At 44.2% G+C, this 23,209-nt stretch overlaps 1 protein-coding gene across 1 annotated transcript in view; it reads right to left on the bottom strand.

Moving 5' to 3' along the window:
- LOC311226580 (semaphorin-6D-like) overlaps positions 1-23,209 on the bottom strand; it is a 350,344-nt gene that overhangs the window by 185,723 nt on the left and 141,412 nt on the right. The window contains exon 2 of the mRNA XM_084312000.1: positions 19,622-19,754. The gene's annotated coding sequence lies outside the window, so the exon portion shown is untranslated. The remainder of the gene's footprint in view (positions 1-19,621; positions 19,755-23,209) is intronic.

Genomic DNA, 23,209 nt, shown 5'->3' with positions numbered 1-23,209 from the left:
CCAGATCTGACTTTAAAGTGCTACTCCTCACCTACAAAATGTTAAATGGGCTTGCACCGCTCTATCTATCCGATCTCATCTCCCAATACTCGCCCGCTCGTGCTCTGCGCTCACAAAATGCGGGGCTTCTATCGATTCCTAGGGTTAAAAAGAAATCCGCCGGCCACAGAGCCTTTGTCTACCGTGCTCCCTACCTGTGGAACAAATTACCTGCCGTCGTCAAGGGCGCCTGCTCTGTCGAAGCTTTTAAATCCCTGCTTTAGGTCGCTTTCACATATAGTTTTGGTGGACTCGGTGCGGTTCTGGGGGTGAAGTTGCAACATTGTTGCATTCTTCATTTGGTTCGCCTGCTTTCACACAGATATCTGTCAGGCGGACCGAGACCTTCTGAACAATGTCACGCGCTCGAAAAGGGCGCTTGTCTATTGGACAGTGGAAATGTGTGTGTGGCTGCGATCCCGTGTGTGCGCGCGCGCGCGCGTGTGTGTGTGTGTCTGTGTGGACTGCGAGTCCTCCAGATCAGCGGAGCCGAGTTTTGACATGGCATTGATCCATTGTTCTATTGAAGCACATTACCACCATCCTCTCGCTAAACAACTTGTAGACCACCACAGCCGCGTTTTTTCTTCCTTCTTCCCAAGATGCACAGATATATAGATAGATAGATAGAGAGATTAGATGCAGTGTGCTTGTTTTGCAGTGAGTGCTGCGAGCAGTGGTAATAATAATCACTTCCTATATTTGGTTCGCGTTTGGTTCGATGAAGCCGAACCGAGACCTACGTTTTCAGGCGGACCAGAGTTCGACTGTTTGGTCCGCGAACCGAGTTCGACGCGCATTCACACAGACCCGAAAAACCGGACTATCGAATTCTGGTCCGAAAGTCCGGACCAAACAGCCCCTGTGTGAAAGCGACCTAAGACCCATCTTTTCTCTCTCTCCTTCAACCTACCCTGATCTCACCTGGTCGGGGACTGACCTTTAGATTAATCTGTCTAGTTTAGTTAGGATGTCTATTTTCTCCCATGTCTGCTTTTCTGCAGACATGGGAGAACCTTTTGGCCTCTGTCTCTGTCTCGGCCAGTCCCGTGGAACGGCTTTGTCCCGCCTTCTGTCTGGCCTGCAGTGCTGAACCTTCTGAGTGGCTCCTCCTGCCTGGGCTGTTGTCTCGTATCTCACCCTGTGTCCATGCGCTTGCAGTGGTTCCATCTACTGCTCTATTTCACAATTTTCTTGTATACTGTGGTTCTGCTGTCGCCATGTGTGCATGTGCTCACTGCATGTATCTGTTGCTCCATCTCCGCCCACTACAAACATGGGAACTCTTTATTTTTACTCTCTATTGATTTGATTTGGACCAATCAGCTCGAAGTCAAACATTATTTGTATGTACAATCCTTGGTCTTCTAGAGTCCACAGCTAATCATCTCAAGACCAAGGAACGACAACTAGAAAACATTACATTACAGAGCTAACCATCTAGTAAAACATTACATTACAGAGCTAACCATCTCTAGTAAAACATTACATTACAGAGCTAACCATCTAGTAAAACATTACATTACAGAGCTAACCATCTAGTAAAACATTACATTACAGAGCTAACCATCTAGTAAAACATTACATTACAGAGCTAACCATCTAGTAAAACATTACATTACAGAGCTCAGGCTCCAAGCAGCTCTATGCAACCATATGTGGGTCTGTATGTATGTGATCAGCAGCATCCAGTGTGTGTGTGTGTGTGTGTGTGTGTGTGTGTGTGTGTGTGTGTGTGTGGGGGGGGGGGGGGGGGGGCATTGTTTTAGTTCAAACGATACACAACTCTACTGTATGAAACGGTATGTGTGTGTGTGTGTGTATGTGTGTGTGTGTATGAATGAATGAAACTGTGTGTGTGTGTGTGTGTGTGTGTGTGTGCGTGCGTGCGTGCGTGTGTGTGTGTGTGTGAGAATGAATGGAACTGTGTGTGTGTGTGCATGCGTGTGTGTGTGAGAATGAATGGAACTGTGTGTGTGTGTGTGTGTGTGTGTGCATGTGTGAATGTGTTTATGTGGACAGCGAGGCCTGGGAGGACAGTGCGAGTGTCATCTCATTTGACGTGACAGTGGGAGGTCTTACCAATGCTTCAAACAGCTCCGCTACCCACCAGCCCTTTGCCAAGGACTACTGTTTGAATGTGTGTGTGTGTGTGTGTGTGTGTGTGTGTGTGTGTGTGTGTGTGTGTGTGTGTGTGTGTGTGTGTGCGCGCGCAGTGGGGGGGCGGGATGGGCTTGGATGAAAGGGGATGTTCGAATACAGTCTCACAGTCTCACTTAAAAAGAGATGACACAAAGAAAGATGGACATTGAAGGAGATATAGAGGGAGTGAGTGAGAGATAGACGAGAGAGACGAGAGACAGAACAGAGAAAGATGGGAGAGAGCGAGAGAGAGATAGAGAGAGAGAAAGATAAAAGAGACAGAGAGATACTGTATATATATAGAGAGAAAGAGAAACAGAGAGAGATAGATAGAGATAGACAAATATAAAGAAGAAAGAGACAGAAAGAACAGTCCAGTCCACCAGAAAGGTCGTTTGTTGCATATTACGCCATTATTATCTCCCCCACTCGCACTAATGCCACCAAGTAAAATATGAACACGCACTTCCCCCCCAAAGAAGGTTTATGAAACCATTGTACTCACAGTCTAGAGCCCGGGATGAAGGTCCTGAATAGTCTAGAGCCCAGGATGAAGGTCCTGAATAGTCTAGAGCCCCGGATGAAGGTCCTGAATAGTCTAGAGCCCAGGATGAAGGTCCTGAATAGTCTTAGAGCCCCGGATGAAGGTCCTGAATAGTCTTAGAGCCCCGGATGAAGGTCCTGAATAGTCTAGAGCCCAGGATGAAGGTCCTGAATAGTCTAGAGCCCCGGATGAAGGTCCTGAATAGTCTAGAGCCCCGGATGAAGGTCCCGAATAGTCTAGAGCCCCTGGATGAAGGTCCCGAATAGTCTTAGAGCCCCGGATGAAGGTCCTGAATAGTCTTAGAGCCCCGGATGAAGGTCATGAATAGTCTAGAGCCCCGGATGAAGGTCCTGAATAGTCTTAGAGCCCCGGATGAAGGTCCTGAATAGTCTTAGAGCACCGGATGAAGGTCCTGAATAGTCTTAGAGCCCCGGATGAAGGTCCCGAATAGTCTTAGAGCCCCGGATGAAGGTCCTGAATAGTCTTAGAGCCCCGGATGAAGGTCATGAATAGTCTTAGAGCCCCGGATGAAGGTCCTGAATAGTCTAGAGCCCTGGATGAAGGTCCTGAATAGTCTAGAGCCCAGGGTGAAGGTCCTGAATAGTCTAGAGCCCTGGATGAAGGTCCTGAATAGTCTAGAGCCCAGGATGAAGGTCCTGAATAGTCTAGAGCCCAGGATGAAGGTCCTGAATAGTCTAGAGCCCTGGATGAAGGTCCTGAATAGTCTAGAGCCCAGGATGAAGGTCCTGAATAGTCTAGAGCCCAGGATGAAGGTCCTGAATAGTCTAGAGCCCTGGATGGCGGTCCTGAATAGTCTTAGAGCCCCGGATGAAGGTCCTGAATAGTCTTAGAGCCCCGGATGAAAGTCATGAATAGTCTTAGAGCCCCGGATGAAGGTCCTGAATAGTCTAGAGCCCCGGATGAAGGTCCTGAATAGTCTTAGAGCCCCGGATGAAGGTCATGAATAGTCTTAGAGCCCCGGATGAAGGTCCTGAATAGTCTAGAGCCCTGGATGAAGGTCCTGAATAGTCTTAGAGCCCCGGATGAAGGTCATGAATAGTCTAGAGCCCCGGATGAAGGTCCTGAATAGTCTAGAGCCCTGGATGAAGGTCCCGAATAGTCTTAGAGCCCCGGATGAAGGTCATGAATAGTCTTAGAGCCCCGGATGAAGGTCCTGAATAGTCTAGAGCCCTGGATGAAGGTCCTGAATAGTCTTAGAGCCCCGGATGAAGGTCATGAATAGTCTAGAGCCCTGGATGAAGGTCCTGAATAGTCTAGAGCCCCGGATGAAGGTCCTGAATAGTCTAGAGCCCCGGATGAAGGTCCTGAATAGTCTCGAGCCCCGGATGAAGGTCCTGAATAGTCTAGAGCCCCGGATGAAGGTCCTGAATAGTCTAGAGCCCCGGATGAAGGTCCTGAATAGTCTCGAGCCCCGGATGAAGGTCCCGAATAGTCTTAGAGCCCCGGATGAAGGTCCTGAATAGTCTAGAGCCCCGGATGAAGGTCCTGAATAGTCTTAGAGCCCCGGATGAAGGTCCCGAATAGTCTTAGAGCCCCGGATGAAGGTCATGAATAGTCTCGAGCCCAGGATGAAGGTCCTGAATAGTCTAGAGCCCCGGATGAAGGTCCTGAATAGTCTAGAGCCCCGGATGAAGGTCCTGAATAGTCTAGAGCCCCGGATGAAGGTCCTGAATAGTCTAGAGCCCTGGATGAAGGTCCTGAATAGTCTAGAGCCCCGGATGAAGGTCCTGAATAGTCTCGAGCCCCGGATGAAGGTCCTGAATAGTCTAGAGCCCCGGATGAAGGTCCTGAATAGTCTAGAGCCCCGGATGAAGGTCCTGAATAGTCTCGAGCCCCGGATGAAGGTCCCGAATAGTCTTAGAGCCCCGGATGAAGGTCCTGAATAGTCTAGAGCCCCGGATGAAGGTCCTGAATAGTCTAGAGCCCAGGATGAAGGTCCTGAATAGTCTAGAGCCCTGGATGAAGGTCCTGAATAGTCTTAGAGCCCCGGATGAAGGTCATGAATAGTCTAGAGCCCTGGATGAAGGTCCTGAATAGTCTAGAGCCCCGGATGAAGGTCCTGAATAGTCTAGAGCCCCGGATGAAGGTCCTGAATAGTCTCGAGCCCCGGATGAAGGTCCTGAATAGTCTAGAGCCCCGGATGAAGGTCCTGAATAGTCTAGAGCCCAGGATGAAGGTCCTGAATAGTCTAGAGCCCTGGATGAAGGTCCTGAATAGTCTTAGAGCCCCGGATGAAGGTCATGAATAGTCTAGAGCCCTGGATGAAGGTCCTGAATAGTCTAGAGCCCCGGATGAAGGTCCTGAATAGTCTAGAGCCCCGGATGAAGGTCCTGAATAGTCTCGAGCCCCGGATGAAGGTCCTGAATAGTCTAGAGCCCCGGATGAAGGTCCTGAATAGTCTAGAGCCCCGGATGAAGGTCCTGAATAGTCTCGAGCCCCGGATGAAGGTCCCGAATAGTCTTAGAGCCCCGGATGAAGGTCCTGAATAGTCTAGAGCCCCGGATGAAGGTCCTGAATAGTCTTAGAGCCCCGGATGAAGGTCCCGAATAGTCTTAGAGCCCCGGATGAAGGTCATGAATAGTCTCGAGCCCAGGATGAAGGTCCTGAATAGTCTAGAGCCCCGGATGAAGGTCCTGAATAGTCTAGAGCCCCGGATGAAGGTCCTGAATAGTCTCGAGCCCCGGATGAAGGTCCTGAATAGTCTAGAGCCCCGGATGAAGGTCCTGAATAGTCTAGAGCCCCGGATGAAGGTCCTGAATAGTCTCGAGCCCCGGATGAAGGTCCCGAATAGTCTTAGAGCCCCGGATGAAGGTCCTGAATAGTCTAGAGCCCCGGATGAAGGTCCTGAATAGTCTTAGAGCCCCGGATGAAGGTCCCGAATAGTCTTAGAGCCCCGGATGAAGGTCATGAATAGTCTCGAGCCCAGGATGAAGGTCCTGAATAGTCTAGAGCCCCGGATGAAGGTCCTGAATAGTCTAGAGCCCCGGATGAAGGTCCTGAATAGTCTAGAGCCCCGGATGAAGGTCCTGAATAGTCTAGAGCCCTGGATGAAGGTCCTGAATAGTCTAGAGCCCCGGATGAAGGTCCTGAATAGTCTCGAGCCCCGGATGAAGGTCCTGAATAGTCTAGAGCCCCGGATGAAGGTCCTGAATAGTCTCGAGCCCCGGATGAAGGTCCCGAATAGTCTTAGAGCCCCGGATGAAGGTCCTGAATAGTCTAGAGCCCCGGATGAAGGTCCTGAATAGTCTAGAGCCCCGGATGAAGGTCCTGAATAGTCTAGAGCCCCGGATGAAGGTCCTGAATAGTCTCGAGCCCCGGATGAAGGTCCCGAATAGTCTAGAGCCCCGGATGAAGGTCCTGAATAGTCTTAGAGCCCCGGATGAAGGTCCTGAATAGTCTTAGAGCCCCGGATGAAGGTCCTGAATAGTCTTAGAGCCCCGGATGAAGGTTCTGAATAGTCTTAGAGCCCCGGATGAAGGTCCTGAATAGTCTAGAGCCCAGGATGAAGGTCCTGAATAGTCTAGAGCCCAGGATGAAGGTCCTGAATAGTCTAGAGCCCCGAATGAAGGTCCTGAATAGTCTAGAGCCCAGGATGAAGGTCCTGAATAGTCTAGAGCCCAGGATGAAGGTCCTGAATAGTCTAGAGCCCCGGATGAAGGTCCTGAATAGTCTAGAGCCCAGGATGAAGGTCCTGAATAGTCTAGAGCCCAGGGTGAAGGTCCTGAATAGTCTAGACTAGAGCCGTGCTGCTCAAAATGCAGTAAATTATAATGTTGACTAAATAGAAGGGAGATCATTTGAAATCTCCTATTCCAATCTACTTTCCCAAATCACAATTGAATTCCACTTATCTCTCCTTCCTCCCTCGGTATTTTCCCTTAATCTCAAAGCCTCCACCCCAGATAGAGTTCAGGTAGAGTTTAGGCAGACAGACAGACAGACTCTTTACCTAGTTATCGGATACTAGTGGCCAAGATAGATGCCAGGAATAGTTTTAAATATTGATTGATTGATGTCTTGAAGCAATAAAACAAGGATTGCGCAATACAATACAAAGAATATTGATCAAAAGGAAAAAAACACAATAAAGCCCTAGAGCTGGTTTCCATTGTGGTCCTTGAAAATAAGACATGTGGGGCGGCTAAGTGGCGCAGTGGGCAAGGCGCTTGCCACTAACGCAGGAGATGCTGGGTTCGAGCCCAGCTCTCGCCGTTGCTTCCGGCTTGGCTGGTCGTTCATACTAATACAATTGGCAGTATTAGGGGGTGGGAAAGCCGGTGGGTGGGGATCGGACGTTGTGGACAGCGACTCCTACAGGTCGGTTGGTGCGCCTGTACAGCAGAATCAGGAAGTATCGGGGGCAGCGTGAGCCTCCCACGCGTTACTCCTTGCCACTGAGAGATTGCGCTGTGCAGGTGAAAAGATGCGACGACTGCCTCCTCGTGTACCGGAGGGGACACGTGATGCAAGGCTTCATCCACATTGCAGCCGGCTTGTGGGAGGCATAGTCTAACAACGTTCGAGACAGGGGAGGGTAGAATTGGATAATACGAAATTGGGATGGGAGAAAAAATAGAAAATGGGGAGAAAAAAGTAGAAAAAAAAGAAAATAAGACATGTGAAGTGAATGTAAGTGTGTATATCTGTGAGCGTGTTTGTGCACGGGAAACATAAAACAAGATACAATATATAAAACAAAAACACTAGAGACAACACCAAATAACAATGACCCTACAGGGGTTCCAATAATTAAAACCAATACAGGGAACCGTTTTGCAGCTATTATTTTTAAATGCAAATAAAATGGACTCTGTTTTACCCAGATGATGTGATAGTTTGTTATCTAAGAGCCATATACCGACACTGTGTAGCTCACTGCTCAACTTCCTTTCCACCTCAACCATGTCCTTGTGAGAGACAGGAGTGTCGTCACAGGCAGATTGCATATCATTGATATAAATTTAAAAGAAGAGGGGCCCTAAAATACTTCCCTGTGGGACCCCACAGGTAACACATTGGTGGCCAGACCCGAGATTTCTCGGGTTAACTCGCCAGCGGTTGAGTGCCAGACCCGAGATTTCTCGGGTTTTCATCTTTTATTCGATTTTTTTATTCATTACAGGTTCACGGACCGCTGTGTTACCATAGGAAATCACTCTGAGATCCCCAAAGTGCCGGCCGCATCCTGCTAGGTGGCAGTATCGCCCACCCTTTGAAACCTTACTTTGAACTGCAACCTCTGTATGAAAAGTGCTATACAAATAAAGTTATTATTATTTCACACTGTGTGTTACATTGTATATGGTCCGGGCAGAGAATTTAGACCAAGCCAAGTGAATCGCTTCATCCGAACACTTCAAAACGCATCTAGCACACTCAATCCATAAATTGTGCCAAATTATGTCCGGGACCAGATGGACATCAATACTGGAAATCGCAATCAGACAATTGGAATATTCTTTTTGGAATAACCCCGATCAAATGTAAGGACTATCTGACGTCAATTCCACCTTGATCCTACAATGATTTCAAATCGATCCAGCTGATCAGCGTGTGTGGTGTTCAAAACGAATGCAGTTACTGGCGATCAAAGCATCAAAAAACGACCCCCCCCCCCCGTTTCATGCATTCATGATGAAACATAATACCTATTATATACATTTGATTTAGAAATAGTAGCGTGTCCAGACGAGAAACGACAACGCTTTTAGTGAAATTCACATATCGCTCCATAGCACAGTTACCAGGAATTAGCCAGGATCACTCTGAAATTATACAATATTCACCACGGTATAACACGCGAACCCATACATGAAAACATTTATTCTTTTTCACATGTTGAACGAGTGATAGTTACTGTCAAATGAGCCATAGTATCGTCTCCATAGCTATAATATAGAATATAGATATAGCCCCGCAAACACCGCGACTCACAGTGAAAATCCCTATCCTTTACAGCCGTGGCACACTGAGTACAAGGATGGCTAAAACGGCTGGCATCCAAAGTGTTAAGGGGGAGGGGACGGGACAGCGTACCATTAATGTCCACAACCTGTTCCCTACCCTCCAGGTAGGACATAACTCAGCTGAGGGAGGTGCTGTTGATTGAAGCCCAGGGCCTTTACACAGTAGAACGTCATGGTTAACGGTGTCAAATGCTTTTTGGAGGTCCAACATGACCATTCTGCAGTATTTACCAGAGTCTCTCTCTCAGTTATTCAGTTATTCCCTTCCCGTTTCTGAGAGAGAGTTTGAGACCTTTCGGGGCGGTCAGAGATATGCCTACACTGCCATAGCGGGAGAGGTCTGTAAGTTATGCTGTCCAGGTTACAGAATGTATCAGCCGACAATTAATTCCTGCCATGAATGGAGCAACATGCTCCTCTGATAGATAGAAGATATTCCTTTATTGATCCCCTTGGGGAAATTCAGGCATGTCTGCACACCTCCTTCAACCGTCTGTGTTATCGCTGTCTGACAGTAGTGCCCCCTCAAGCCTTTGACCACTGAGACGACTGTGTTTTTAAACCATAATGGCACACCTGATAATTTTCCACATGCAATTATTTTATTTATTTTTTTATATATATGTTTTTGTAGATTTGTATTGTTTTTTTTGCTACCGGGCAGTCCGGTAAAGAGAGAGAGAGAGAGGAAGAATGGGAGATAGGTGGGAGAAGATGTGGTGCGCCACCCTTGCGCCCCCCACATCCAATTCTACAGCTGTGACAGGTGTCTTCAAGTGGACATCATTTAGTCCTGTAAAAGGTTAGGTCTTTGCGGTCCCATAAACATGTCTTTACATTTTTTTCACAGAAAAAATAAACACTCATATTATGCATTTTAGCAGCCTCTATAGCTCTCCGTTTCAGTCCTTCTCAATGGGCCGTTTCTGTGCCTGTAACGACCAAGCTACTTTTATCGTACAAATACGATAATTATCGTATATCTAGCAGTGGTGCGGGAACCTTTTTGTCACCTTGTTGATGTGTGATTCAAGGCTTAGGTCCAAGTCTATTATAACAACAAGACTTGTAAGGAGTAAGTTGCCCCATATTGCTCTGTAACATTTATCTTTTTTTGGTTATAGGGCCGACTAGTAGGATCAGGAGAGAACAGCTCAAGACAGAGATGCCTGGAGATCGCTTGTTGATGGCCTATGCCCCAGAAGGGGTAGTAGGCAAGTCAGTAAGTAAGTATGATTTCAGTTTTGTCCTCATTTCATTTTAGGAAGTTGTTGGTCATCAATTTGTTTATTGCTAAGAGACAGGCAGAAACGGAGTTAATAGCTGTGGGATAATTTGGTTCAGCAGAGATGTACAATTGTGTGTCATCTGTCATACATTGTGTTTTCCAATGATGTCTCCAAGTGGCCGCATGTACAGGTATTAGAGCTGTGAATCTTCACTGGCCTCACGATTCGATTACGATTCAGCTGTCCACGATTCGATTTGATTCTACGATGCATCTCGATGCAGCTCAATAATATATTACATCCTCAATTTTACAATCATCAATTAATACAAGCAGTCAGATAAATTAACTTTTATTTAGAAAGTTCTTAAATCAGAATGTCAAAATAAATGTCTTTACTAGTGTTGCATGATACAGATACTAGAAAGGTATCTCGATACCCAGCTGTTAAAAATGGTTCAATACTCTTTTTATTAGTATTAGTATCAATACTTTTAGAATAGCCTGATGCTGTATTTTCTATGAGTTGAGTGGATGCATTACCAGAGCACTAGCTTTAACAATACAATAATAATAATATATTTGATTTGTAGGGCGCTTTATAGTTGCAAATCCCAAAGCGCTACATTGTAAAAGAACATAAAAGCTAGCAAGAGAGTCAATTTTTTTAAATTTTAATAATCGATTATGTTCTGTTACTGCATCGATGCAGAATCGTCCACGTCGCGATGCATCTTAGAATCGAGAAATGTCCACACCCCTAACCGGTATAGTGAGAATAATAATGGACCACGGCTCCGTGTTGCTCCAAAGTAGGTGTCATGTTTCTCAGAAGAATGATCTCCAAGCCTGAGATCATATTTTCTCCCTTTGATATACATTCTGAACCAGTTTAATACATAGTCAGAAAGACCAACTAACTTTAAAATAGACATATATATATACAGTCTATTTGACCAACAGAGACACAACAGGGCTCTATGTTTCTGCTAAAGTAGCAATATTAGATATATACTGTAAACATCTATCTATATGTCGGTTTGACTGTAGTGCATGTGTAAAGGTCACCCCTACCTACCACCCTAGAGTGAGGACATCCCATAACTTGGTTTCTGTGGTTACCACCCCAGAATATCTCTCTCTCTCTCTCTCTCCTCTCTCTCTCTCTCTCTCTCTCTCTCTCTCTCTCTCTCTCTCTCTCTCTCTCTCTCTCTCTCTCTCCTCTCTCTCTCTCTCTCTCTCTCTCCCTCTCCTCTCTCTCTCTCTCTCTCTCTCTCTCTCTCTCTCTCTCTCTCTCTCTCTCTCTCTTCTCTCTCTCTCTCTCTCTCTCTCTCTCTCTCTGTCTGTGTATGTACTGTAGAATGCTAATAGCAGGAGGGTTCAGTGTCACCTTGAAGCTGTCTGTCTGTCTGTCTGTCTGTCTGTCTGTCTGTCTATCTATTGTTGTTTATTGTTTAAAATGATCCCCATTAGCTGCCACCTAAGGCGGCGGTTACACCTTTCGTTTCATTTTCGTTTCATTGTAGATGAGTTTCGCCGCAACGTGGCAGCCTTGAGTCACACTTTCGTTTTTGTCACCTGGGCACAGTGATGTAGTACACTGCCAAAGCAGTAGGTGGCAGTAGGTGGCGAACATGAAGGCAATTTCAACCAATCAGAACTTGAATGTGCTGCCAATACACTTCCTGCAAAGAACATGTCAACAAAGCCGGGCTCCTATGGGCACCACCATCTTTGTCTATTTTACCCAATGCAGCAATTCTTTTTCAGCAAAGTCTAATAAAAGTGCAATAAACAAAACGGATACATTCACTGTGTGTTCTGCCTGTCATTTGTTGATGAAACAAAACTAACATCAACACAAGTGACCACCAAGAGCGGATAGTTTAGTCTAAAAAAAGATCGGTAGCTACAGTTAGCTGCATGCTAACGTCAATGGAATATGCCATTATAACAATATAGCATTGTGGCTAGAAGCTAACATTAGCTCACGCTAGTTAGCCAGCAGCAAACTGATGATATCGGGAACTATCAGTAGTTAGATAACATTAGAGACAACGCTGTGTGTATTAAACAAAGGTGAATAGATGACTGGGCCATTTTGTTTAATGCTTGTTAAGTTGAAAGAGGAGCTTGAGCTAACAGGGTATGATAGCTAACGCTAGCTCATGTTAGCCAGCTGCAGTGATTGATTGATTGATTGATTGAAAAGTTTATTAACAGATTGCAGAATGGGTACAGTACAGTACAGCTCAATACATACAATTGTTAAGGGGATGCAGACCAGAGAAAGACTTTCGTCTTGTTTACATCAGGGTCCCCCATTTTCAATTCATCATAACATATATGACATACATGACATACAGATAGACAGTACTGCTACATCTATACACTTATGACATATCAGATTTGCAAATACAGTACTGTTTGTGATACAAAAGTGTCCAGAAAAGGAGTGTATATACATTTGGCGTAGAAACTGTACATTGGAGGAGGTTGGTTGGGTGGGGTGGGGTTGGGTGAGGGCTGTACATTGGAGGGGGGGGGGTTGGGTAGGGGACACACACACATTTTACACTGTACATTGGAATATTGACAAAGCCTTACTTGGTCATTTACTGTACAACTAGGTTAGGACATTTGTAGGGGCCAGTTTCGAATTGCAGTCTCACGTAGGTGTTTTTTGAGAGTGTTTTTGAAAGTGGGTAGTGATTCACATTCCTTTACAGCTTTAGGCAGTGCTCATGCAATCGGTAATGCTAGCAGAATGAATGGATGTAAACTTTATTTAACATATTGCATAATGGGTACAATACAATACGGCTCAATACAAACAATTGTTAAGGGAATGCAGACTGTTGTAGCTTGGACTGGGGTCCTTATAACAATAACTTGACAACACATGGTAGCTGCAGCTATTTGGGACACAGAGCTATGTCCCAAACACACACACACCCACACACTGTTGTCACCGGAAGGGCACGCAGATGGTATCTACTGCGCATGGGCGTTTTCGCAACAACGGCTCCGTGCAGACTACACGGCTGTTGTCGGCGCGTTTTTTAGGGGTTCTCCAAAACGCAAACACAATTTAGTGTTTCAGCCGTATCCACCAAAAACGCCAAAAAACGCATTTCTGTGTAAAAGGGACATGAAACGTATTCAAAAACGTATAAAAACGAGCACAAAAACACTGTGTGTAACCCCTGCCTAAGTGGCGAGCTAGTCTTCCTGGGGTCCACACAGAAAGACAACAAAAACACAAAACATAACAATACATGAGATACATATGACAATCACAATTCACTTAATTAACAATGATAATCTAAAAACAGTAAAACATTGTAGACATCATTATAAACATCAGAATATTTTGCTCACATAGGCTATTTAAGTAGTGCATTCTCAGGTGGTATTTGAAAGACACTTTGCTAGTCAATTTACTTATGTTCAGTGGGCAGTTATTCCAACAATTGATGGCACGATAAACAACCGTCCTCTTTGAAGCATTCGATTTTGGACGTGGTAACATAATCTGTCCATCATCGGCTGACCTAGTAAAATAAGAATGAACCTGACTGCATCTGACAAGTTGTTTGTATAAGACAAAAATACAGTGTTCCTCAACATTTTTACCGTGTTGAAAACCAGCCTATTCTCTACCGTTAACCATGAGAGTTGACGGTGCATAGTGATAGTGTTTGTTCTCATGGAACAATGTAAGACTAACCTTGCAGCTCTGTTCTGGGCAGTTTGCAATTTCTTTAGTTGACCTTTGGATGCCGAGGACCATACTGATGCACAATAATCCAGGTGACATAAAATTAAAGATTTCGCCACCTGTCCCACAATGAGCTTTAGATAATCATAATCAGTATTGTCCATATTCTGCCTTAGTGCATAGACTTTATTTATGAAGAAATCATTAAAATAATTAGCTATATCAGATGGTTGTCAGAAACTGATTCCACAAAGGAAACCCCACCAGTTGTCCTTCTCCCCATTATTTCATTAAGGGTTTTCCAGAGCTCTTTACTATCTTGCTTTACAGCATTTATTCTTTGGATGTAATATTCTTTTTTCATTGATCTATTCAGTTTTGTAACCTGGTTTCTCAGTTGACAGTACATGAATCTGTCCTCCACTAATCCAGACATTACTAATGTAGATTTGGCTTCATCTCTTTCCTTCATGAGGCTCTTTAGAGTCTCATTCAGCCATGGAGCTGGTCTAACCTTTACAGTACACTTTTTCATAGGGGCATGCTTATCAACAACCTTCATGAAGCGTTCCATAAAGATATTTAAGGAGGCATCTGGCAAAAAACTGTCAGGAATGAATTTCTTGAACATCCTTTTATGTATTATATTGACCTTGCATTTAGGAATTTTAGTTTAGCTATAATATTATGGTCACTAAAGCCCACAGATCGAGAAACTGGTTCAATGCAGCATTCAGGGATATTTGTGTAAATATGGTCTATGCAAGTGGCAGAAGTATGGCCAGCACTGTTAGTGAAGACTCTGGTTGGTTGAGAGATCATCTGAGACAGTTTACAAGCATCGATTAATGATACAATCTTTTGTTTCATTGGACATTGATTCGCAAACCAGTCTATGTTCATATCCCCAAGTAAAAGAATATCACCATTCACATCTGTAACTCTGTCAATTAACACACATAAGTCATTCAGGTATTGCACATCAGACCCGGGAGGTCTATAGCAACGGCCGATCAGTACCGGCTTTAGATGAGGAAGATGCACTTTGACCCACAGAGATTCTAAACTATCTGACATGAACTCAGAGCACAGTGTTGTCGGAAAGTTATTTCTGATATATAATGCTATGCCACCCCCATGTTTATTCCTGTCCCTTCTAAATATATTATACTCATCAATGGCCACCTCTGTGTCAAAAACAGTAGCATCCAGATGGGTCTCCGATATGGCCAAAATATGAATGGTGTTTTATGTAATCAGATAGGTAAGTTCATGTACCTTATTTCTGATACTGCAGACATTCAAATGGGCCATAACAAGACCCTTTGAAAAAGGAATACGATGCATATCATCACAGTCTGTAATGAGCTAAAGTTAAGGAAACCCAAGAGCTAGTCTCTAGCTCCTGCTCCTAGCCTTTGGGAAGGAGGATGGACAATAAGTCATGTCGGATCACCGACCAAAAATCTCAAAGTATGAAGATCATCCACCACTTTTCACTTGGTTTCTCATAAAATATAGAATCTCAGAGTGGATATTTAAAAAACTTGAAATTCTTGAGTTGAGATAAAACAATTTAAAAGCACTTTAAAAGTATCAGTATCAGGAGCACATGTGGTAGTCTATCCATCTATCCATCTATCTATCCATCTAGAGAAACATTAAGTAGAGAGACATTAAGCTACTGTGGTAGAGAGACATTAAGCTACTGTGGTAGAGAGACATTAAGCTACTGCGGTAAGATACATTAAGCTACTGTGGTAGAGAGACATTAAGCTACTGTGATAGAGAGACATTAAGCTACTGTGGTAGAGAGACATTAAGCTACTGTGATAGAGAGACATTAAGCTACTGTGATAGAGATACATTAAGCTACTGTGGTAGAGAGACATTAAGCTACTGTGATAGAGAGACATTAAGCTACTGCGGTAAGATACATTAAGCTACTGTGGTAGAGAGACATTAAGCTACTGTGGTAGAGAGACATTAAGCTACTGTGATAGAGAGACATTAAGCTACTGTGGTAGAGAGACATTAAGCTACTGTGATAGAGAGACATTAAGCTACTGCGGTAAGATACATTAAGCTACTGTGGTAAGATACATTAAGCTACTGCGGTAAGATACATTAAGCTACTGTGATAGAGAGACATTAAGCTGAACCCTGTTCCTGTCAGTAAGTCCTGGGGTGGGATGTCACAAAGGGATCGATAGCCAAGAGTGACTCTGTCATATACACACACACATACGGGCACACACACACACAAACATGCAGAGAAGACAGATGGGTTAAGACTGTGTTACAGAGTTCCTTGGGCCTTGAAAGAAACAGTGAGCGTTTGTGTGTAAGAGATAGAGAGAGAGAAAGAGAGAGAGAGAGATAGAGAGAGAGAGAGAGAGAGAGAGAGAGAGAGAGAGAGAGAGAGAGAGAGAGAGAGAGAGCACCATCTAGCTTAGCTGTGAATGCAGAATTCTCCGTCTCTAGACTTAAATCCCCGTCTCTTCCTTTATAAATAAATAATCCCCTGCCTTATTCGAGAGTATGTTGTGTTACATGTGGTATATGTAGTGTGGAGTGGAGTGGGAGTCGAACCCGCACTGTCCTTAATTGCACATGACAACTAATGGGGGGGGGGGGGGACGACGACGACGACTCACGTCACAAAATGTATGTATAATATTCAAGTAATGTACGTGAATATACCTCCAATATACTGTACATGGTTAAAAAGACAGATTGTAAAAGCGGTGTGTAGATTGTGTGGACTTGACCCGTGTCCATTAGACCTGCTCATCTCTGCTGCCATATATATATATATATATATATATATATATATATATATATATATATATATACCAGTCTGCTGACTCAGGAGAATGCAATCACTATCATTCTTATTAGTCTGGTAGTCAAGGTTAAGCAGAGAGAGAGAGGGATGGGGGGGAGATACAGGGGGATGTGTGTGCATGTAATCAGTGGAGTATTTCGGCGTGTACGTGGGGGACTGTCCTGAGAGAGGCTGAGAGAGCTACCAAACTCAATAACGTCACAATGTAGCAGGATAAAACCAGAGAAGAACAGCTGTTTTGGCCCCAAGGGAACACAGTCAAATCAAGATGTCCTCATTCTAAAAAGGGCCCGGGGACCATAATTACTGAATAAGCACTTTTAATCCACGACGGGGACTGCGAACGGTCGAAAGTAAAAAAAAAAAAAAAATTCCTAAAAACGTAAAAAAAAACGTATATTTCTAAACAAAAAATCTAGTATTGGCGGTCAGGTGGCGTAGCGGAGATTGTGCTCGTCACCAATGCAAGAGGCTGCGGTCTCGACTCCCGGAGAGTCAGCATTGCCTTGGCTTGGGCTGATCGCTATACTAACTCGTTTGGCTGAGTTAGGGGGAGGGAAGCCGTGGGTGGGTCCTGGGCGTTGTGGACAGCGACCCCTACAGTTCGATCGGGGCACCTGCACAGCGAGGGTAGGATCTGGAGAAAGGTAGTGTGACCTTCCACACGTTACACTCTCCCGGTGAGAATCTGCGCGGCCAGGCTGGCTGCCGGCTGGCTGCACATGCGTCGGAGGAAAGCATGTGACAGTCTCCGGCCTCCCGGACCAACAGTAGGGGGGAGTGCGCAACAACCAGGAAGGGGGTTGGGAATTGGCATAACGACTAACAGTGGGATGGGAGAAAAATCGAAAAAAAGGAGGGGGAAAAAGATAATAATAATAAAAAAATAAAAAAATAATAATAGAGTATTGTGTTCAGTGTGAAGATGTCATTTTTTTGTGGCGTGTGCGTGAGAAAACGCTATTGGATATTTTCTCTTGTTTGAATTGAAGAGAGGCTTGCTTAGAATACACTAGGCCTGTCCCCGACTTAGGATTTGTATAGTCGACTGGTAGTTGACTACCCCCCGCGAATGCAAACAAATTATAATTATAATAAAATAAGTATAAATATATATTTTTTTGGATCATTCCATTTGGGCTGTCGGGGGTGCTTAATGTCTGAAGGAGTTGTCTGAAGGTTTCTTGTCCTCTGCGAAAGCATGCAATTGGTCCACTGATGGATACATCTTGATATTTGTCTAGTAGTGTGTTCATTATACAGGTGAAATCCTCTTTCAGTGCCTCTGTGCCCTGTTTTCTTAGGCAGTTAGCCTCGCTGGTATGCGTGCCATTAGCATTAGCCACGCTTCTTGGCCTCTTTGCTTTTGGAAAGAATGATAAAATATATATATATATACGTATATATTATACTTTATTTTATAAAATGTTTTAACTAAGGTTGGCAGTCGACTATGGCTCCTTTCGATCGATTAGTCGACTATTCCACTAGTCGAGGTCAGCCCTAGAATACACAGAGATGCTGGTTAGATAACGTGGAACAGTCGAGCACACTGCAGAGCTGGTTGCTGAGCTGTACTACATCATGTCTGTCTCTCTGTCCCCCCAGTTTCTCCACCCCCCCCCCCCCAAGTCCAACATTCACACTTTAAGGGACAGAGCTCTTCTCCTGGGCAGCTCCCAGGTTCTGGAACTACCTTCCCCAAGACATTATGGCCTGTCCGGCAGTGTGGCTACATGAGTAGCGCTCCGGACTCATGTCGTTCCTGGTCAAATTCCCAATCAGGTCTCCGACATCAAGTCCACCTAATCACCCCTTCCCCTTAATTGGCTGATATCAATCCATGTCTCCTGAGCCGTTCAGCCATTGTGTAGTGTGATGTGTGCCTGGTGCCAGTGTATGGCAGCCATTGAGCTTGCATAGCCTAAGGTTGGGTGCTACCAGTGGTGGTGAAGGAGGCAATTTCCACCCTACATTGTAAAGCGCTATATAAATGTAATTCATTACTATTATTATTAGAGACTCAAGAGTCCCTCAGTTTTTCAGTCCAGCCTCAAGATCCATCTCTTCTCCACTGCCGTCTCTTAGCCCCTCCCCCCATCCATCTTTGTGTGCTTGTGTTATGCTTATTTGTCGTTTGTATCACTAGTCCCGCCCCTCAGTGTAAAGCGACTTTCTGGGTTTTTGAAAAGTGCTATTTATAACTCACTGCTGACAAGGCTGACAGAGAAAACACAGCTTACTTTCACTTCCACATTTCTGCTGTGTTGCAGTTTCTCTTATCCACAGATAACAGTATACACTCAAATGCATGTGTTTCAAACAACCAAAGGTTCTGACTGACAATATTAAGCAAGTCGGTTTTTATAAATTATTTTAAAGGACTAAACCTATATACTTTACTGTTTAATGAGACACATTCTCATTGGTACTAAAGCTATACATTGCACTGTTTAATGATACATGTTCTCATAGGTACTAAAGACATACCTTGCACTGTTTAATGAGACATGTTCTCATAGGTACTAAAGACATACCTTGCACTGTTTAATGAGACATGCTCTCATAGGTACTAAAGATATACATTGCATTAATGAGACATGCTCTCATAGGTACTAAAGATATACATTGCACTGTTTAATGAGACATGCTCTCATAGGTACTAAAGATATACATTGCACTGTTTAATGAGACATGCTCTCATAGGTACTAAAGATATACATTGCACTGTTTAATGAGACATGCTCTCATAGGTACTAAAGATATACATTGCACTGTTTAATGAGACATGCTCTCATAGGTACTAAAGATATACATTGCAATTAATGATACATGCTCTCATAGGTACTAAAGATATACATTGCAATTAATGATACATGCTCTCATAGGTACTAAAGATATACATTGCATTAATGAGACATGCTCTCATAGGTACTAAAGATATACATTGCATTAATGATACATGCTCTCATAGGTACTAAAGATATACATTGCAATTAATGATACATGCTCTCATAGGTACTAAAGATATACATTGCATTAATGAGACATGCTCTCATAGGTACTAAAGATATACATTGCATTAATGATACATGCTCTCATAGGTACTCACGTATTAGGATGTACCAAGATGGATGAGATTAAACATCCAATCAGAAGAGACAGGAAGTGCTTTCCAGGGTCCGGGTAAACAGGAAGTCAGAGGTGGGGGTGGACCCCCTCAAAGTGGCCCCCACTATGGAGTCCTGAAAGACACAGAGAACAGACTACTTTAAAGGCTCAGTCTGTGATTGTGGTATGACATTGTCTGTTGAAAAAGCCTCCTTACTGGCATTGTCCAACAAGATCCTTGAAATATGTGGCACCTCAAACGCAATCCAAATAAAGACTGCTGTGTTGATGTTGTTGTCATAACACAGTCCACCAGTGCATACAGTAGGATGATAATGTGAGAAAAGCCAGCAGGCCTGAATGCCTCTTTGTCCTGTGTTTCATTCTAGTAACCAAATATGTAATGTTATTATCACACACACATCCTTGAACAGGATCGGTAGTAAATAGTATTTACAAGTAATTCTTTGTTTGTTTCTTCACTGAGACAGTAGGAAGGATGAGAGGGAGACAGAGTGGGAGACACAGGAGAGAAGGTTCTTTATTGAGACAGTAGGAAGGCTGAGAGGGAGACAGAGTAGGGGAGACACAGGAGAGAAGGTTCTTTATTGAGACAGTAGGAAGGCTGACAGGGAGACAGAGTAGGGGAGACACAGGAGAGAAGGTTCTTTATTGAGACAGTAGGAAGGCTGAGAGGGAGACAGAGTAGGGGAGACACAGGAGAGAAGGGTCTTTATTGAGACAGTAGGAAGGCTGGGAGGGAGACAGAGTAAGGGAGACACAGGAGAGAAGGTTCTTTATTGAGACAGTAGGAAGGCTGAGAGGGAGACAGAGTAGGGGAGACACAGGAGAGAAGGTTCTTTATTGAGACAGTAGGAAGGCTGAGAGGGAGACAGAGTAGGGGAGACACAGGAGAGAAGGGTCTTTATTGAGACAGTAGGAAGACTGAGAGGGAGACAGAGTAGGGGAGACCAGGGTACAAAATAGTCACACGCCCACCGCCACAGGCTGGTAGATTTAATGTTTGGCCGTCATAAATTAAGGCCTGGGCGCCATCTGGCGGCCAACAAAATCCACTGCATGCGTCGCCATTAATATGATATGAGTAGCCTCCAGCTGGAGGGAGAAATGTCGTGGGAGCGGGCGAAAGTTGCCCAATCTGGAACAATCTCCGGGGCTGCAGCTGGCCCCTATTGGATGCGGGCGTGGTGAGTTGAAACGAAAGTGAAACTGTGTGTGTGTGTGTGTCACGTCTCACGTGTCCGTTCTAATGTTTACAAACAATGAACCTTTAAATGTAAATGAGATGCGCTCTGCTCACGAGATCAAGTTTGTAACATGAGACGCACACGAGGTCTGTCTTCATCCGTTCTTTAGCCTACAAAAAAACCTGCAATCGTGTTTTTGATTGTGCTCTGATATTTAATTTTGCATTTGATTTGACCAAATATGTGGAGGCATATTTTGTACCCTGGTTATTTCGCGTTTGTAACGTCATAACATCAGTGGAGGCTGCTGACTGATTAATAATAAGCTCTCTTTATTTCGCGGAGCATAATGTGATTTCGCGTTTGTAACGTCATAACATCAGTGGAGGCTGCTGCTGACTGATTAATAATAAGCTCTCTTTATTTCGCGGAGCATAATGTGATTTCGCGTTTGTAACGTCATAACATCAGTGGAGGCTGCTGCTGACTGATTAATAATAAGCTCTCTTTATTTCGCGGAGCATAATGTGATTTCGCGTTTGTAACGTCATAACATCAGTGGAGGCTGCTGCTGACTGATTAATAATAAGCTCTCTTTATTTCGCGGAGCATAATGTATAATGTTATTTCGCGTTTGTAACGTCATAACATCAGTGGAGGCTGCTGACTGATTAACTCGTAACGTCATAAACCAACTACCAGATTCACTCGTCACTGTACATCAGTGGAGGCTGCGTAACTGACTAACTGATTAACTAGAAACTGCACATTGAGGGGGTTTGAATCACGCTACATCAGTGGAGGCTGCTGACCAGATTATTATTATATTATATTAGGGGTGGACGGTATTATTATTATTATCTATTATTATATTATTATTCCATACAAGGCTGGATGCATTACAGACTCCGCTAACATCCCTTGTTGCCTTGTAGGTGGCAAGTATGGATTTGTTTATCTTGTTTGAAGTTGTTTTAATATGTTCTTTAATTCTTTTGCTTCCATATTGTAAATAAATTCGCAATAAATTATTTGCATTTAAAACTATTAACGCTGACTCATTCCTTCAGTCCACTAAAAATTATGCTAATATTCCTTATGTTGTTTATGATATTAATTGAAAATAGCATACGAGAGTATTATATAGTAATAATAACACATGGCGATATACTAAAAAGCTATTTATAATTTTTGGCTGGTAAAACATCTCGATGGCTGGTACTTTTTAAAATCTACCAGCCAAATGGCTGGTAAGTCAAAAAGTTAAGTTTGTTCCCTGGGGGAGACACAGGAGAGAAGGTTCTGGTGGGATCTGATCCCAGGCCAGCAGGGATGCATGTGGAATGATTTTAACCAGTATCTAACAACTGTCTCCCTACACTGGCAATCAAGAGTCAAGATGTGAATTTGTAAATATCAGCAAGATACACTTTGGGCTAGATCCACAAAGAATGGATTGCACAGTGCTAGTTGCACCCTTACTTACAATTCATTATGAATTGAAAATGGGGGACCCTGATGTAAACAAGACGAAAGTCTTTCTCTGGTCTGCATCCCCTTAACAATTGTGTGTATTGAGCCGTACTGTATTGTACCCATTCTGCAATCTGTTAATACAATTTTCATTCAATCAATCACCGTGCAGATTGATTGAGGTCTGTGACCAGAACGTTGCTGAGTCTGGGTGAGAGGAGTCAATCAACACTGCTCTCCTCCTCTCAGAGGAGAGTTGTCACCGACGTTCCCCTTGGCAAGGCACTGAACCCCAAACTTCTACAACTGAGTTGCTCAACTGAAGAGTTAAAATAGTGGTTGTACTGGACCACCCCCAGTTGTGTGTGATATAAAGTACAGAAAGAATCTCTCACACATGTCTTGTTTATGCAGATAAAATGCACGCACAGTCGCACATGGCCAAACACACACACACACACACACACACACACACACACACACACACACACACACACACACACACACACACACACACACACACACACACACACACACACACACACACACACACACACACACACACACACACACACACACACACACACACACACACACACACACACACACACACACACACACACACACACACACACACACACACACACACACACACACACACACACACACACACACACACACACACACACACACACACACACACACACACACACACACACACACACACACACACACACACACACACACACACACACACACACACACACACACACACACACACACACACACACACACACACACCTCTGACCAGTTGAGTGGATCAGGAACACAGAAACTGCTGCCCTGGCAACCAGCACTATAGCAACGTGTCCCTAGCTGCAGGGCCAATCAGAAGCTCCAATTTGACA

This window comes from Notolepis coatsorum (assembly GCF_963971535.1).
Source record: "Notolepis coatsorum genome assembly, chromosome: 4".
Taxonomy (NCBI): domain Eukaryota; kingdom Metazoa; phylum Chordata; class Actinopteri; order Aulopiformes; family Paralepididae; genus Notolepis; species Notolepis coatsorum.
Note: the sequence above shows the minus strand (reverse complement) of the source record. Positions and strands in the feature narration are given on the sequence as shown.